At 41.9% G+C, this 15,897-nt stretch overlaps 1 protein-coding gene across 2 annotated transcripts in view; it reads left to right on the top strand.

Annotated features, from left to right (window-relative positions):
• The window catches only part of LOC126188997 (kinesin-associated protein 3), a 226,372-nt gene that overhangs the window by 29,788 nt on the left and 180,687 nt on the right, over positions 1-15,897 (top strand). The gene's annotated exons all lie outside the window — the stretch shown is intronic.

Raw genomic sequence — 15,897 nt, 5'->3', positions numbered from 1 at the left:
CGGAGGCAAAAACAAGAAGGTATGATGTGAACTACTATCAATGACGGTGAACATCTGCAGTGTGTAGTTTGTTTAACCATTTTAGCTACTGATAGCTTGAATCCTAACAAGTTAAAGAAACACACTGAAATCCAAATGACTTGAATTAATGGGAAAACCAAAAGAGTTTTTGTCAGGAAACTAAATGTTTTATTGTCTGCCCAGAAGAACTCTGCTAAAATGATGAATGTGATGTCTAAGGCCCTTCTACATCTAAGAAACCACACACGATTGCAAAAACTCTGGTTTTGCAAGTAGTGACTGATAGGGAATCAACAAAGACCTGTGCTCAACAGTTGAAAAGTATTCCTATCTCTAATGACACATTGCATAGAAGAATTTTAGACATGGGTGATGATTTACTCAAGTAGTTAATTGATATTGTGTAACAACTGTTTTGCACTTCAGGTGGACACAGTGACTGATATTCATGAAGATGCAAATTTGATTGGTTATGTCTGTTTCATTGACGAGTTTAACATGTGAGAGGAATCACTTTTCTGTGAGCTGATACTGAAAAAAGCAACAGTTCAAATCCTTTTTTACATGATGAATATTTTTAATCAAAATGGAATGTCATGGAATAGGTACATCGGGTAATGCACAGATTGAGTTCATTCAGTATCTGGAATTCATGGTGGATTGCAAGGGAAAGTTTAAGCTGTAACTCCTGGTGCAGTATTGACCCGCAGCACGATAAATTGGGTGGCTCTGACCACTAAAGAACTTGGCCTACTCCTTCATGAAATGCTGCAAACAGGTATAGAAATGGTTAATAATGTTAAGGCAAAATGCATAAATTTTTGAGGAGATGGGCATTGAACACACTCAGTTGCTCCTTTTTAGTAATGCTCAATGGCAATCAAGAGGTAAAGTACTAAAAAGGATGTTTGAAATAGGAAATGAGGTATTCTGTTTCTTAAAGGAGAAATGTCAGACTATTTCAGAATGGAGATTTTCTGTTGAAAATGGCTTACCTCAGCGACATTTTTCAGAATCTAAATATTCTTAAAACTACATTTCAAGATCATGAAAAGAAATTAGACCTGTAGCAAAAAAAATGTCATGGCAGATATGTTCCCTACTCTAGTGTCACTGTTAGAGAACACAGGTAATCTTATACTTCCAGTGAGTATTAAAGAGTGTACTTTCTTCAACTTTTGGTACGTTTAATTGGATTAAAAATCCATTCGAAAATGCTCCCTGGACCATCATGTCTTGGTCTCCTCCCCAAAACAACGCAACCCAACCCTCTAAATTTGAAAGAGCAGTGACAACTAATTGATTTCACTTGTAATACTTTACTGAAGAGTAAATTTAATGAAGTGTCTTTGTTGGAGTTTTGGATACACATTAGCAAGGAATTCCCATTGTTAGGCAAGAAAGCAGTGGAGATCCTGATTCCTTTTGGAACAACATTCTTGTGCAAGACGGGCTTTTCAGCTTTGGGAGCTATCAAGGCTGACTACCATTCAAAGTGAAGTGCAAGCAAAAAACTTTGAGTGGCTGTTTCTGCTATTACACCACATCTTGAGAAATTTTATTCTCAAAGGCAAGCTCATCCATCACACTGGACTCTGTAATTTAAATTTTTGATGACCTTGGAAACCTTGTTTGCTGAACTGTAATTATTGTTTATTTTATTGTCATTGAATAAATAAAAATGTGATTAACAGTTTGTCCCATATTTTCATCATAATAATTCACATAGTTTTGGTTTCTGTTGCATAAAATCCTTTTAAATTTAAGTAGGTAAAACAGAGAATAGAACAAATAAAATGTAAAACAGACTTTGGGGGAAGTGGGGAGAAGGGGGGGGGGCTGATACTATTTTTCCTTGTGAAATGGGGCCCAGAGGAAAAATGTATGAGAACCACAGGATTGGATAGATAGGCACAGTCTCCAAAATCCTGCTTAAAATATTAATTCAGGCAGTTTAATTCAAATCTAATAAACACACAAGAACTATGGTTAAAGTGTATCCACATTATAAATATGTATGAAGTAAGAAACAAAAGGATGGGAATGACCCACCCGTGTGTGATTATACCATTTGGAAACTACAATAAAGCTTAATATTAACTACTTTCCTTGTAAGTATATGAGTATAACTGTTCATGAAGACTACACCAATTTTCACAAACAGCTCCATGTTGTGAACCTTCCACCAAGTCTCTCATCAGTAAGTCTGGAGTTGAAACTGAAGAGAAAAGACAGAAAGTGTCAATGCTAAATTCTGCATTTAAAGATGTGTTCCCACTAGGCAGTATTACTATCATATCAGTGTTTGAGACAAAATGGTCATAAGACTGCTCAAACCAGACATGGGTCCAGACCCTGATGGATTTCTTATTGTATTTTACATCTAGAACAACACACTGCAAACAGCTGTGAGATGCATAGCAGACAGTACTTCCCATTGTACCAAATGTTAAAGTTGCTTCCCATTCGATTCATGTATGCAGTAAGGGAAAAATGACTTCTTAATTGCCTCTGTGCTCACTGTAATTAGTCTAATCTTATCTTTGCAGTTTCAGTGGGAGCAATAAGCAGTGGACTATAGCATATTTTTAGATTCTTCTTTTAATACTGGTTCTTGGAACTGGGTAAGTATGCTTTTTTGAAATAGCTGCCATCTGTCTTCAGATACCTGCAAGTTCTGGTTTTTCAGCTTTTCCATGATTCTCTCCTGCAAGTAAAATCTGTCACTGTCGGCACTAACCTTCTTTATGTATATTCAGTATCCTCTGTTAGTCTTGTTTGAGCAAGATTCTAGTCTGGAACATATCTACATCTACATCCATACTCCGCAAGCCACCTGACGGTGTGTGGCTGAGGGTACCTTGAGTACCTCTATCGGTTCTCCCTTCTATTCCAGTCTCGTATTGTTCGTGGAAAGAAGGATTGTCGGTATGCCTCTGTGTGGGCTCTAATCTCTCTGATTTTATCCTCATGGTCTCTTCGCGAGATATACGTAGGAGGGAGCAATATACTGCTTGACTCTTCGGTGAAGGTATGTTCTCGAAACTTTGACAAAAGCCCGTGCTGAGCTACTGAGCGTCTCTCCTGCAGAGTCTTCCACTGGAGTTTATCTATCATCTCCGTAACGCTTTCGCGATTACTGAATGATCCTGTAACGAAGCGCGCTGCTCTCCGTTGGATCTTCTCTATATCTTCTATCAACCCTATCTGGTACGGATCCCACACTGCTGAGCAGTATTCAAGCAGTGGGCGAACAAGCGTACTGTAACCTACTTCCTTTGTTTTCGGATTGCATTTCCTTAGGATTCATCCAATGAATCTCAGTCTGGTATCTGCTTTACCGACGCTCAACATTATATGATCATTCCATTTTAAATCACTCCTAATGCGTACTCCCAGATAATTTATGGTATTAACTGCTTCCAGTTGCTGACCTGATATTCTGTAGCTAAATGATAAAGAATCTATCTTTCTGTGTATTCGCAGCACATTACACTTGTCTACATTGAGATTCAATTGCCATTCCCTGCACCATGCGTCAATTCGTTGCAGATCCTCCTGCATTTCAGTACAATTTTCCATTGTTACAACCTCTCGATACACCACAGCATCATCTGCAAAAAGCCTCAGTGAACTTCCGATGTCATCCACCAGGTCATTTATGTATATTGTGAATAGCAACGGTCCTATGACACTCCCCTGCGGCACACCTGAAATCACTCTTACTTCGGAGGACTTCTCTCCATTGAGAATGACATGCTGCGTCCTGTTATCTAGGAACTCCTCAATCCAATCACACAATTGGTCTGATAGTCCATATGCTCTTACTTTGTTCATTAAACGACTGTGGGGAACTGTATCGAACGCCTTGCGGAAGTCAAGAAACACGGCATCTACCTGTGAACCCGTGTCTATGGCCCTCTGAGTCTCGTGGACGAATAGCGCGAGCTGGGTTTCACATGACCGTCTTTTTCGAAACCCTACAGAGTAGATTTCTAGTCTCCAGAAAAGTCATTATACTCGAACACAATACGTGTTCCAAAATTCTACAACTGATCGACGTTAGAGATATAGGTCTATAGTTCTGTACATCTGTTCGACGTCCCTTCTTGAAAACGGGGATGACCTGTGCCCTTTTCCAATCCTTTGGAACGCTATGCTCTTCTAGAGACCTACGGTACACCGCTGCAAGAAGGGGGGCAAGTTCCTTTGCGTACTCTGTGTAAAATTGAACTGGTATCCCATCAGGTCCAGAGGCCTTACCTCTTTTGAGCGATTTTAATTGTTTCTCTATCCCTATGTCATCTATTTTGATATCTACCATTTTGTCATCTGTGCGACAATCTAGAGAAGGAACTACAGTGCAATCTTCCTCTGTGAAACAACTTTGGAAAAAGACATTTAGTATTTCGGCCTTTAGTCCGTCATCCTCTGTTTCAGTACCATCTCGGTCACAGAGTGTCTGGACATTTTGTTTTGATCCACCTACCACTTTGACATAAGACCAAAATTTCTTAGGATTTTCTGCCAAGTCAGCACATAGAACTTTACTTTCAAATTCATTGAACGCCTCTCGCATAGCCCTCCTCACACTACATTTCGCTTCACGTAATTTTTGTTTGTCTGCAAGGCTTTGGCTATGTTTATGATTGCTGTGAAGTTCCCTTTGCTTCCGCAGCAGTTTTCTAACTTGGTTGTTGTAACACGGTGGCTCTTTTCCATCTCTTACGATCTTGCTTGGCACATACTCATCTAACGCATTATGTACGACGGTTTTGAACTTTGTCCACTGATCCTCAACACTATCTGTACTTGAGACAAAACTTTTGTGTTGAGCCGTCAGGGACTCTGAAATCTGCTTTTTGTCACTTTTTCTAAACAGAAAAATCTTCCTACCCTTTTTAATATTCCTATTTACGGCTGAAATCATCGATGCCGTAACCGCTTTATGATCGCTGATTCCCTGTTCTGCATTAACTTTTTCAAATAGTTCGGGTCTTTTTGTCACCAGAAGGTCTAATATGTTATCGCCACGGGTCGGTTCTCTGTTTAACTGCTCAAGGTAGTTTTCAGATAAAGCACTTAAAAAAATTTCACTGGATTCTTTGTCCCTGCCACCCGTTATGAATGTCTGAGTCTCCCAGTCTATATCCGGCAAATTAAAATCTCCACCCAGAACTATAACATGGTGGGGAAATCTACTCGAAATATTTTCCAAATTATCCTTCAGGTGCTCAGCCACAACAGCTGCTGAGCCAGGGGGCCTATAGAGACATCCAATTACCATGTCTGAGCCTGCTTTAACCGTGACCTTCACCCAAATCATTTCACATTTCGGATCTCCGTCAATTTCCTTCGATACTATTGCACTTCTTATCGTTATAAACACGCCTCCTCCTTCACTGTCCAGCCTGTCTCTGCGGTATACATTTCAATCTGAGTTTAGGATTTCATTACTGTTTACGTCTGGTTTCAGCCAACTTTCTGTCCCTAGCACTATATGGGCGTTGTGACCGTTTATTAATGAGAGCAGTTCTGGGACCTTTCTATAGACGCTCCTGCAGTTTACTATTAGCACATTAATATTGTTATTCCCTGTTGCATTTTGCCTACTCCTACCTTGCCGCATCTCAGGAGGCGTCTTGTCGGGCCTAGGGAGGGGATTCTCTAACCTAAAAAACCCCCATGTGCACTCCACACGTACTCCGCTACCCTTGTAGCCGCTTCCGGCGTGTAGTGCACGCCTGACCTATTCAGGGGGACCCTACATTTCTCCACCCGATAGCGGAGGTCCAGAAATTTGCACCCCAGATCTCCGCAGAATCGTCTGAGCCTCTGGTTTAAGCCTTCCACTCGGCTCCAAACCAGAGGACCGCGATCGGTTCTGGGAACGATACTGCAAATAGTTAGCTCTGATTTCACCCCGCGAGCGAGGCTTTCCGCCTTCACCAATTCCGCCAACCGCCTGTACGAACTGAGGATGACCTCTGAACCCAGACGGCAGGAGTCATTGGTGCCGACATGAGCAACAATTTGCAGTCGGGTGCACCCAGTGCTCTCTATCGCCACCAGTAGGGCCTCCTCCACATCTCGGATGAGACCCCCCGGCAAGCAGACAGAGTGAACACTGGCCTTCTTCCCCGACCTTCCCGCTATTTCCCTAAGGGGCTCCATCACCCGCCTAACGTTGGAGCTCCCAATAACTAATAAACCCCTTCCCCCGTGTGCCTGCTCGGACTTTGCTGAAGGAGCAGCCACATGTCCACTCACAGGCAGAGTGGGCGATGCCACACGGCCAGCCTCCACATTGACCCTCCGCCTCGTGCGCCGCGAACGCCGCTGAACCCACCACTCCCCTTGGGGAGAGGGTGGCCCAACCGCGCCCGGTACCCGCGAAGATGTCTCGACAGCAGGGACAGTGGGTGAAGCATGTAACACCTGGGGTGTACCTTGCGACGCACCAGACTCCCCACTGCCGCTACGCTCCGAGGCAGCAGCCTGAAGACGGCTGACCGCTGCCATCAACACGCTCAGCTGTTCGCGAACAGTGGCCAGCTCCTCCTGCGTCCGTACACAGCAGTCACACATCCTATCCATCCTAAGAAATCAATTTACTGAAGAGAGTTAATCAACCTTTAACTAGACTGCTAATTCACTAAAGGTGGCTGTTTATTCACTAAACTGTGGTTGCTAGCCACTTCTTGTAGAAAACAATGAAAATAGCACTACCTGTCTCTGGACTGTATTGAAAACAAACACTAGCACTACTGGCACTATGGTTGACTAAAGGGACTCTCTCTGACTGTATTCAAAACAAACACGAAATCTGTGGAACACTATTAATAGCACCTGACAATTAATGCTTGCTAAAAGCAAATACACACGGAAGAAGAAGTGACAAGTAAGAAAAATACAGTTAATACTTAAATTAAGGTAGCTCGCTGCACAGCAGACGTGAGGCAGGCGGCAGTTACGAATTTTTGTAAGCAGTCTCCTTTGTAGATTGACTGCATTTTCCCAATATCAGTGTACAAAAGTCTACTAGCTGCTTTACCTTTCACTGAACCTATGCGATCTTTTCTTTTCATATTCCCCCAAACTGTTACGCCCAGGTATTTCTTGAGTTGGCTGATTACAACTGGGATTAATTGATATTGCAGTCATAGGATACTACTTTTTTGTGTTTCTTGTGATGCACAGTTTTACATTTCTGAACTTTTAAATTAAATTGTCAGTCTTTGAAACAGTTTGAAATATTTTCAAGATCATGTGAAAAAAGTGTTGACCAGGTCATTAATATACAGCATGAACAGTGGTAGGTCTTGCACACTACCTTGGATCACACCTGAAGTTATTTCTACACCTTTCAGTGCCACTTCATCCAAGATAACAAATCCTCCATCCAGTGACAAATTTCATTTATACTACTTGTGCTTGTCCTTTCATTACTAAATTAACAAAAAAAAGTAGACCTGGTCTTCTCCTATTACACGTTAAGGCTTATATCAACTGCCTCATAGGGCAGTAACCAAACAGAACCATAGAGGAATCATGAATGTACAGATCAGAAGAGGCCTAGACATAGATTCAAACCACTTTTTAACAGAAATTGAAGTCAAATTTCAACCTAAAAAACCGAACTCCAAAATTAAACAAGTCGATAGAATTGTCATAAAATTTCTGTTGGACAACAGGAACAAATTTGTTAAAAAGCTTCACATGAAGAAGATGGAAAATTGGGATGATGTCAGAGAAGTAATGACAGAAATAATGAAAGAACTAGAACAACCACATTGAAGAAGGAAAAATAGATGGTGGAATAAGATATGTGATGAAGCAATAGAGCATAGACTAAATCTTGGAAGAAATTGAACTCTTGCAAAAAGGAAAGAGACTGTAACACATTCAATGAGATCAGAAAACAGACATCAAAAATTATTTGAACAGAGAAATGGAAGTGTACAAAAAAAAATAAAAAATAAAATAAAATAAAAAAATAGAGAAAATAGATACAAATTTCAGTCCGAAGAACACTAGGGACTTCTACACAGTTTTCAAAGAAGAAATAACAGGTTACAAGCCGATGAGTCTACACGTCAAAGATTCAACAGGCCAAATGATTATCAACAATGCAGACAGCTGTGAGTTACCAGCAAAACTCTCCCAAACTATGAGGAACCAACATGACAACTAATTTTCTGGCAACCTCAAAAGGAAAAGCCACATTCAAAACCATCATCACTGCATCAAATTGAACAATACCTTGGCCAGCTGAAAAACAGCAGAGTTCCAGGTGAAGATGGGGTAGTAGCTGAGATGTGGAAACAGTGAGTGAAGTGAGCTGCTGAAACCATTTATGAGGTTAATAAAGATTGCTGGGAGAAAGGAAGAATACCAGACCCATCTACTACATAAGGATGATGACTGGACAGACACCAAAAATTACCAAGCCATATCTCTGATTCCAGTCACCTTAAAAATTATATCCAAAGCTCTACTGAATGAGATAGAAGATCAAGCAGAACAGGCTATTGCCGAGTACCAAGTGGGTTTCAGAAAAAAATAATCATGCCCAGAGCAAATTTTTAACCATCCTCAGGATCAGAACATGTGGAACCTTAACACAGTCCTTACATTCATTGATTTCAAAGAAAGCCTAGGGATGGACGGTATTCCTAACACTGGAAGAAACTGGTATTGACAATACCAAAACTCACAGACACAACTTCAAAACTGAAATTACTAGAAGTAGTTTCTGAACTCCTTAGAATTAACACAATTGTTTGTCAGGGCGATGGGTCCTCACTGATTCACTTCATTTGGTCATAGACATGTTCATGAGAGAGTGGGATAATGAACTACAAGAAAAAAACAAAGGAATCTATCTAGGACAAGAAAGAGGAAGATCTGAGGTGAAATGTCTTGCTTTTGCTGATGATATTTCAGTAATTTCTATGGGTGAAACATGCAAAGATAATGATCAGAACACTTCATAAAATTGCAGGCAAAACCAAATTATTAATATCATATGACAAATGGGATAAAGTGAACATTAACACAAGAGAGGAAAAAATGCACAAACTCCACAAGTAAGGAAGGATGGAAGAAAATGGAATTAGCATACAATCTCACCCAAAACCTATATAATAAAAGATCAGTATCATTCCCGGCAGGAATTAAACACTATGCAACAGCAGTTAGACTGGAATCATTTTACGGGTCTGAATGCGTAACACTGAATAAAAGAGATTAACAAGAAGGACTGCAAAAGAAAGAAAAGAACATACTCAGAAAAAAATTAGGAGCACAAAAGAACAAAGATAACAACTGGATGAAGAAGAGAAATGAAGATTTATACAGACACATGAAAGCAAACACACACACACAGTAAGAAAGAGGAAATTTAAGGTTTATCATCATATTTGTGGAATGAATGACAATAGCCTAATGAAGAAAATTTTTAATTTCATTTCCAAATTAAAAAACTCCATGGGATGGCTGGAAGAGACAAGCAAGGACTTGAGGAAGTTTAACATTGCATAAGACACCCTACAGAACAGGGAAAGTTTCAGGCTACTGATCAATATTGCAAAAATTTCCTGTCCAAAGAAATTCACATCCTAGGAGGGTGATATCCAATGAACAGAGGCAGGCCTCAGGAAACGCATGAAGTAGTTCTGGGAAGATAAAAAGAAAAAGATTGTACCTTTGTCTTTTGTTCTAAGTGGGCTGTAAGTGGCCAAATTATGTAATTAAAAAATGTTGGTGTGGTACTGAGTCAAATGCATTTTAGAGCTTAAGAAATAGTGCATCCACCTGATTGCCTCCAGTCCATTGCTTTCACAATGTCATATTCAGAGGAGTGTGAGTCGGGTTTCATATGACCAGTATTTTCAGAATCTATGTTGACTGGCACAGAAGAGACCATTGTGTTTGCGATTCCTCATTATTTTGAGCTCAGAATGTGTATAACATTTATACACCAGATGCATCCTTATTTCTTTTCGTCCTCAAAATAAGTGGGTCACTCATTGTGGGTTATAGTGACCTGCTGCCCCTTTCTAACCTTCCTAACATATCACTCTTTTCTCCCTGAGGAAGGAACTAACAGTTCCAGAAGATAGGATTAGCATTTTCACCTTTAAATGTGTCTATCAGCAGTCCCACAATTTCGCCCCCTGAAGGTGAGTGGCAGCCGGAATAAACTGGAAATATTACTTTTATACTCGGTTTCATGTAGTGCCTACACAACAACTGACAGACACACAAAAATAATAGGAAACATAAAAGAAAGTGGTGGATCACTTTCCCATAATTGCAAATAGTAAAATAACTTAAACATGCTTTCAGGAAACATTATCATAACAAGATATGTATCGTTAAATAACTATCTTTTATTTTATAGATCACCAGTGATTCCTTATATGAATAGATAAAATATGTTTGGTTGAAAACAGAATAAACTTCGGTTGCAAAAGACAGATAATATTTCTCCTTATCCAGATCATAAATATAATCACAATCGTATGCTCTGTTCAAGATAACTTTTGACGTAAGACACTATATAACAGTACATCAAACACAGTCCCTGACCCCGATGCTAATCGTGTGAGTTACCTAATCTTCCACTCTTAACATAGTGTTATTGGGAAATTTTTACATGTCATTGTCCAGACTTTCACTTAAATGTTCTTCCTCTTAGGCTCCTGAGGCAGGTAATCAATAAAAGCATTTGATTTCGTTGTGCTACCCACAATGCCACCTTAATTGTTCTGCATTCTCAGTCTATATCAACCTCAGTAGACATGTTTCTGAAGATAATGATAAGAAATATAGTACTCTGTCCAGTCTATCCTTGTTATCTGAATTTCAGTTGGAGTATAAAATTTCGTTATTCTTGTGGTTTCAGCCAGCTTCTGTTCCACCTATGAGACTGTGCCATAGACACTCCTGCAGGTAACAAATACTGCGTTAACATTTTCTCTTTCGGACCTACAGGCATGTGTGTTTCCCTGTGAAATTAATGTGATCAAGCTAATGTTTTCTCTGAACATAGCACTCAGTTCATCATTTGATCTACAGACATATTTCCATTTCCTCTGTGTGGTATTAGTCTGATGTATTATGAGGCTCCTAAAATACTCCATCCAATAGCAGAGCTTGAGAAACCCAAGTCATAAATTGTAGAATTGTGTTTAGCATCTGGTTTAAGCCCTCCAACTGCCTGCTACCGGAGGACTACCATTATTGGAAACAATACCACAGATTGTGAACTGTACACCATGTCAGTCAGCCTTTAGATAGAGGTCCATTCGTGCCAACATGAACCACAGTTTACAGCTAACTGTGCCCAGTGAGCTCATTAGCTGCCAACACAGGCTCCCTCATTTCACATGAGACTTGATGAAAATACCAAATTCATAGGGATCTTCCTTTCCAACCTACCAGCTATTTCCTTGGTAGTGCTCCATTTTCTGCATAATATTTGAGCTCTGAATGAGCAGCAAATGCACCCACTGCAGTTACCTGAACCTTTCAGAAATATAGATCCCAGTCTAAATAGACTAGGTATTTTTTGCTCGCTCGGGTGTGCTCACAGAAAGTGGCAGAATATCACATCTCTTTTTAATCTATAAGGAATTGGCCTACGGATATTTAAATCCATCACTGCCTGCCATTCACGGTCAGGTGAACACAACCAAACTGACTAGGCACATTTGGAGATGCAGCAAAATCAGGATTCCCATGTGATGCTGGAGCTGCAGCACCGGTCATCCCAGATGTCGCAGTGCTACCTTATTTCAGAGCAATGTTGTTCAGAGTAAAATTGCTGAGTTTCCCCAGAGTGTTATAGAAATTATGGATAGGGCTTAAAAGCTATTTGGATAGCACCTTCTGTGTTGACTGAAAGTAAAAGGCTCACAATAGCTATATGTGCTGTGGATCTGCTTAAACAGTACTTCCAACTAGGTACCAGTGAATGAACAGACTAGATCTGTTCTTTTGTACAATTAATATCTATGGGGAGGTGTGCTCCCTGCCGCCGTTGGATAAGCAGCTGCAGCAGCAAGTCGTATACTCCTAGCTCACTCATTTGTTACATAGTTTAATTCTTAATTTCTTTGCGTGTTTTTGGTACTTGCATTGTTTAATTCATAAATTTCGGGCGTATTATAGTATTTGAGAGTTGTAGCATCGCGTTTTAGTACTCGAATAGTGTTAAATCGCGTAGTCTCCTTCCGCCGCCGAGCAGTGTGTCAGCAGTGCACAAGTGGCAGCATTACTGCATTTACTAGGCAATCTTGTATTTTAATAACCGTTTCAATTTTGTGTCGTTTTGTTTGCGCTCTCTGTAGATTAGTTCAGACGTTCTTTGCACAACAGTTTTTAGCATGGATAGGGACTGCAACTGCTGTGTTCGGATGCAGGCTGAGTTGGCATCCCTTCGCTCCCAGCTTCGGGCAGTGTTGGCTTCGGTCACACAGCTTGAGGCTGTTGCCAATGGGCATCACTGTGGGGGTCCGGATGGGGGTTTGTCGGGGACGGCCAGCTCGTCCCACGCACCCCCCGATCGGGCTACGACTGTGGTTGCCCGGGATACTGCCCGCATTGAGGCTGATCCCTCACCTGTGGTAGAGTGGGAGGTCGTCTCAAGGTGTGGCAGGGGGCGAAAGACATTCCGGAGGGCTGAACGGAAGGCCTCTCCAGTTTGTCTGACGAACCGGTTTCAGGCTCTGTCTCAGGCTGATACTGATCTTCGGCCTGACATGGCTGCTTGTCCTGTTCCAGAGGTTGCCCCTCAGTCTGCAAGATCTGGGCAGTCGCAGAGGGTGGGCTTACTGGTAGTTGGGAGCTCCAACGTCAGGCGCGTAATGGGGCCCCTTAGGGATATGGCAGCAAGGGAGGGGAAGAAAGCCAAAGTGCACTCCGTGTGCATACCAGGGGGAGTCATTCCAGATGTGGAAAGGGTCCTTCCGGATGCCATGAAGGGTACAGGGTGCACCCACCTGCAGGTGGTCGCTCATGTCGGCACCAATGATGTGTGTCGCTATGGATCGGAGGAAATCCTCTCTGGCTTCCGGCGGCTATCTGATTTGGTGAAGACTGCCAGTCTCGCTAGCGGGATGAAAGCAGAGCTCACCATCTGCAGCATCGTCGACAGGACTGACTGCGGACCTTTGGTACAGAGCCGAGTGGAGGGTCTGAATCAGAGGCTGAGACGGTTCTGCGACCATGTGGGCTGCAGATTCCTCGACTTGCGCCATAGGGTGGTGGGGTTTCGGGTTCCGCTGGATAGGTCAGGAGTCCACTACACGCAACAAGCGGCTACACGGGTAGCAGGGTGGCGTGGGCTGTGCGGTTTTTTAGGTTAGATGGCCTCGGGCAAGTGCAGAAAGGGCAACAGCCTCAACGGGTGCGGGGCAAAGTCAGGACATGCGGGGACCAAGCAGCAATCGGTATTGTAATTATAAACTGTCGAAGCTGCGTTGGTAAAGTACCGGAACTTCAAGCGCTGATAGAAAGCACCCAAGCTGAAATCGTTATAGGTACAGAAAGCTGGCTGAAGCCAGAGATAAATTCTGCCGAAATTTTTACAAAGGCACAGACGGTGTTTAGAAAGGATAGATTACATGCAACCGGTGGTGGAGTGTTCGTCGCTGTTAGTAGTAGTTTATCCTGTAGTGAAGTAGAAGTGGATAGTTCCTGTGAATTATTATGGGTGGAGGTTACACTCAACAACCGAGCTAGGTTAATAATTGGCTCCTTTTACCGACCCCCCGACTCAGCAGCATTAGTGGCAGAACAACTGAGAGAAAATTTGGAATACATTTCACATAAATTTTCTCAGCATGTTATGGTCTTAGGTGGAGATTTCAATTTATCAGATATAGACTGGGACACTCAGATGTTTAGGACGGGTGGTAGGGACAGAGCATCGAGTGACATTATACTGAGTGCACTATCCGAAAATTACCTCGAGCAATTAAACAGAGAACCGACTTGTGGAGATAACATCTTGGACCTACTGATAACAAACAGACCCGAACTTTTCGACTCTGTAAGTGCAGAGCAGGGAATCAGTGATCATAAGGCCGTTGCAGCATCCCTGAATATGGAAGTTAATAGGAATATAAAAAAAGGGAGGAAGGTTTATCTGTTTAGCAAGAGTAATAGAAGGCAGATTTCAGACTACCTAACAGATCAAAACGAAAATTTCTGTTCCGACACTGACAATGTTGAGTGTTTATGGAAAAAGTTCAAGGCAATCGTAAAATGCGTTTTAGACAGGTACGTGCCGAGTAAAACTGTGAGGGACGGGAAAAACCCACCGTGGTACAACAACAAAGTTAGGAAACTACTACGAAAGCAAAGAGAGCTTCACTCCAAGTTTAAACGCAGCCAAAACCTCTCAGACAAACAGAAGCTAAACGATGTCAAAGTAGCGTAAGGAGGGCTATGCGTGAAGCGTTCAGTGAATTCGAAAGTAAAATACTAGGTACCGACTTGACAGAAAATCCTAGGAAGTTCTGGTCTTACGTTAAATCAGTAAGTGGCTCGAAACATCATGTCCAGTCACTCCGGGATGATGATGGCATTGAAACAGAGGATGACAAACGTAAAGCTGAAATACTAAACACCTTTTTCCAAAGCTGTTTCACAGAGGAAGACCGTGCTGCAGTTCCTTCTCTAAATCCTCGCACCAACGAAAAAATGGCTGACATCGAAATAAGTGTCCAAGGAATAGAAAAGCAACTGGAATCACTCAACAGAGGAAAGTCCACTGGACCTGACGGGATACCAATTCGATTCTACACAGAGTACGCGAAAGAACTTGCCCCCCTTCTAACAGCCGTGTACCGCAAGTCTCTAGAGGAACAGAAGGTTCCAAATGATTGGAAAAGAGCACAGGTAGTCCCAATCTTCAAAAAGGGTCGTCGAGCAGATGCGCAAAACTATAGACCTATATCTCTGACGTCGATCTGTTGTAGAATTTTAGAACATGTCTTTTGCTCGAGTATCATGTCGTTTTTGGAAACTCAGAATCTACTATGTAGGAATCAACATGGATTCCGGAAACAGCGATCGTGTGAAACCCAACTCGCTTTATTTGTTCATGAGACCCAGAAAATATTAGATACGGGCTCCCAGGTAGATGCTATTTTTCTTGACTTCTGGAAGGCGTTCGATACAGTTCCGCACTGTCGCCTGATAAACAAAGTAAGAGCCTACGGAATATCAGACCAGCTGTGTGGCTGGATTGAAGAGTTTTTAGCAAACAGAACACAGCATGTTGTTATCAACGGAGAAACGTCTACAGACATTAAAGTAACCTCTGGCGTGCCACAGGGGAGTGTTATGGGACCATTGCTTTTCACAATTTATATAAATGACCTAGTAGATAGTGTCGGAAGTTCCATGCGGCTTTTCGCGGATGATGCTGTAGTATACAGAGAAGTTGCAGCATTAGAAAATTGTAGCGAAATGCAGGAAGATCTGCAGCGGATAGGCACTTGGTGCAAGGAGTGGCAACTGACCCTTAATATAGACAAATGTAATGTATTGCGAATACATAGAAAGAAGGATCCTTTATTGTATGATTATATGATAGCGGAACAAACACTGGTAGCAGTTAGTTCTGTAAAATATCTGGGAGTATGCGTGCGGAACGATTTGAAGTGGAATGATCATATAAAATTAATTGTTGGTACGGCGGGTACCAGGTTGAGATTCATTGGGAGAGTCCTTAGAAAATGTAGTCCATCAACAAAGGAGGTGGCTTACAAAACACTCGTTCGACCTATACTTGAGTATTGCTCATCAGTGTGGGATCCGTACCAGATCGGGTTGACGGAGGAGATAGAGAAGATCCAAAGA

The sequence above is a fragment of the Schistocerca cancellata genome, chromosome 5 (genome assembly GCF_023864275.1).
Source record: "Schistocerca cancellata isolate TAMUIC-IGC-003103 chromosome 5, iqSchCanc2.1, whole genome shotgun sequence".
NCBI classification, from domain to species: domain Eukaryota; kingdom Metazoa; phylum Arthropoda; class Insecta; order Orthoptera; family Acrididae; genus Schistocerca; species Schistocerca cancellata.
Note: the sequence above shows the minus strand (reverse complement) of the source record. Positions and strands in the feature narration are given on the sequence as shown.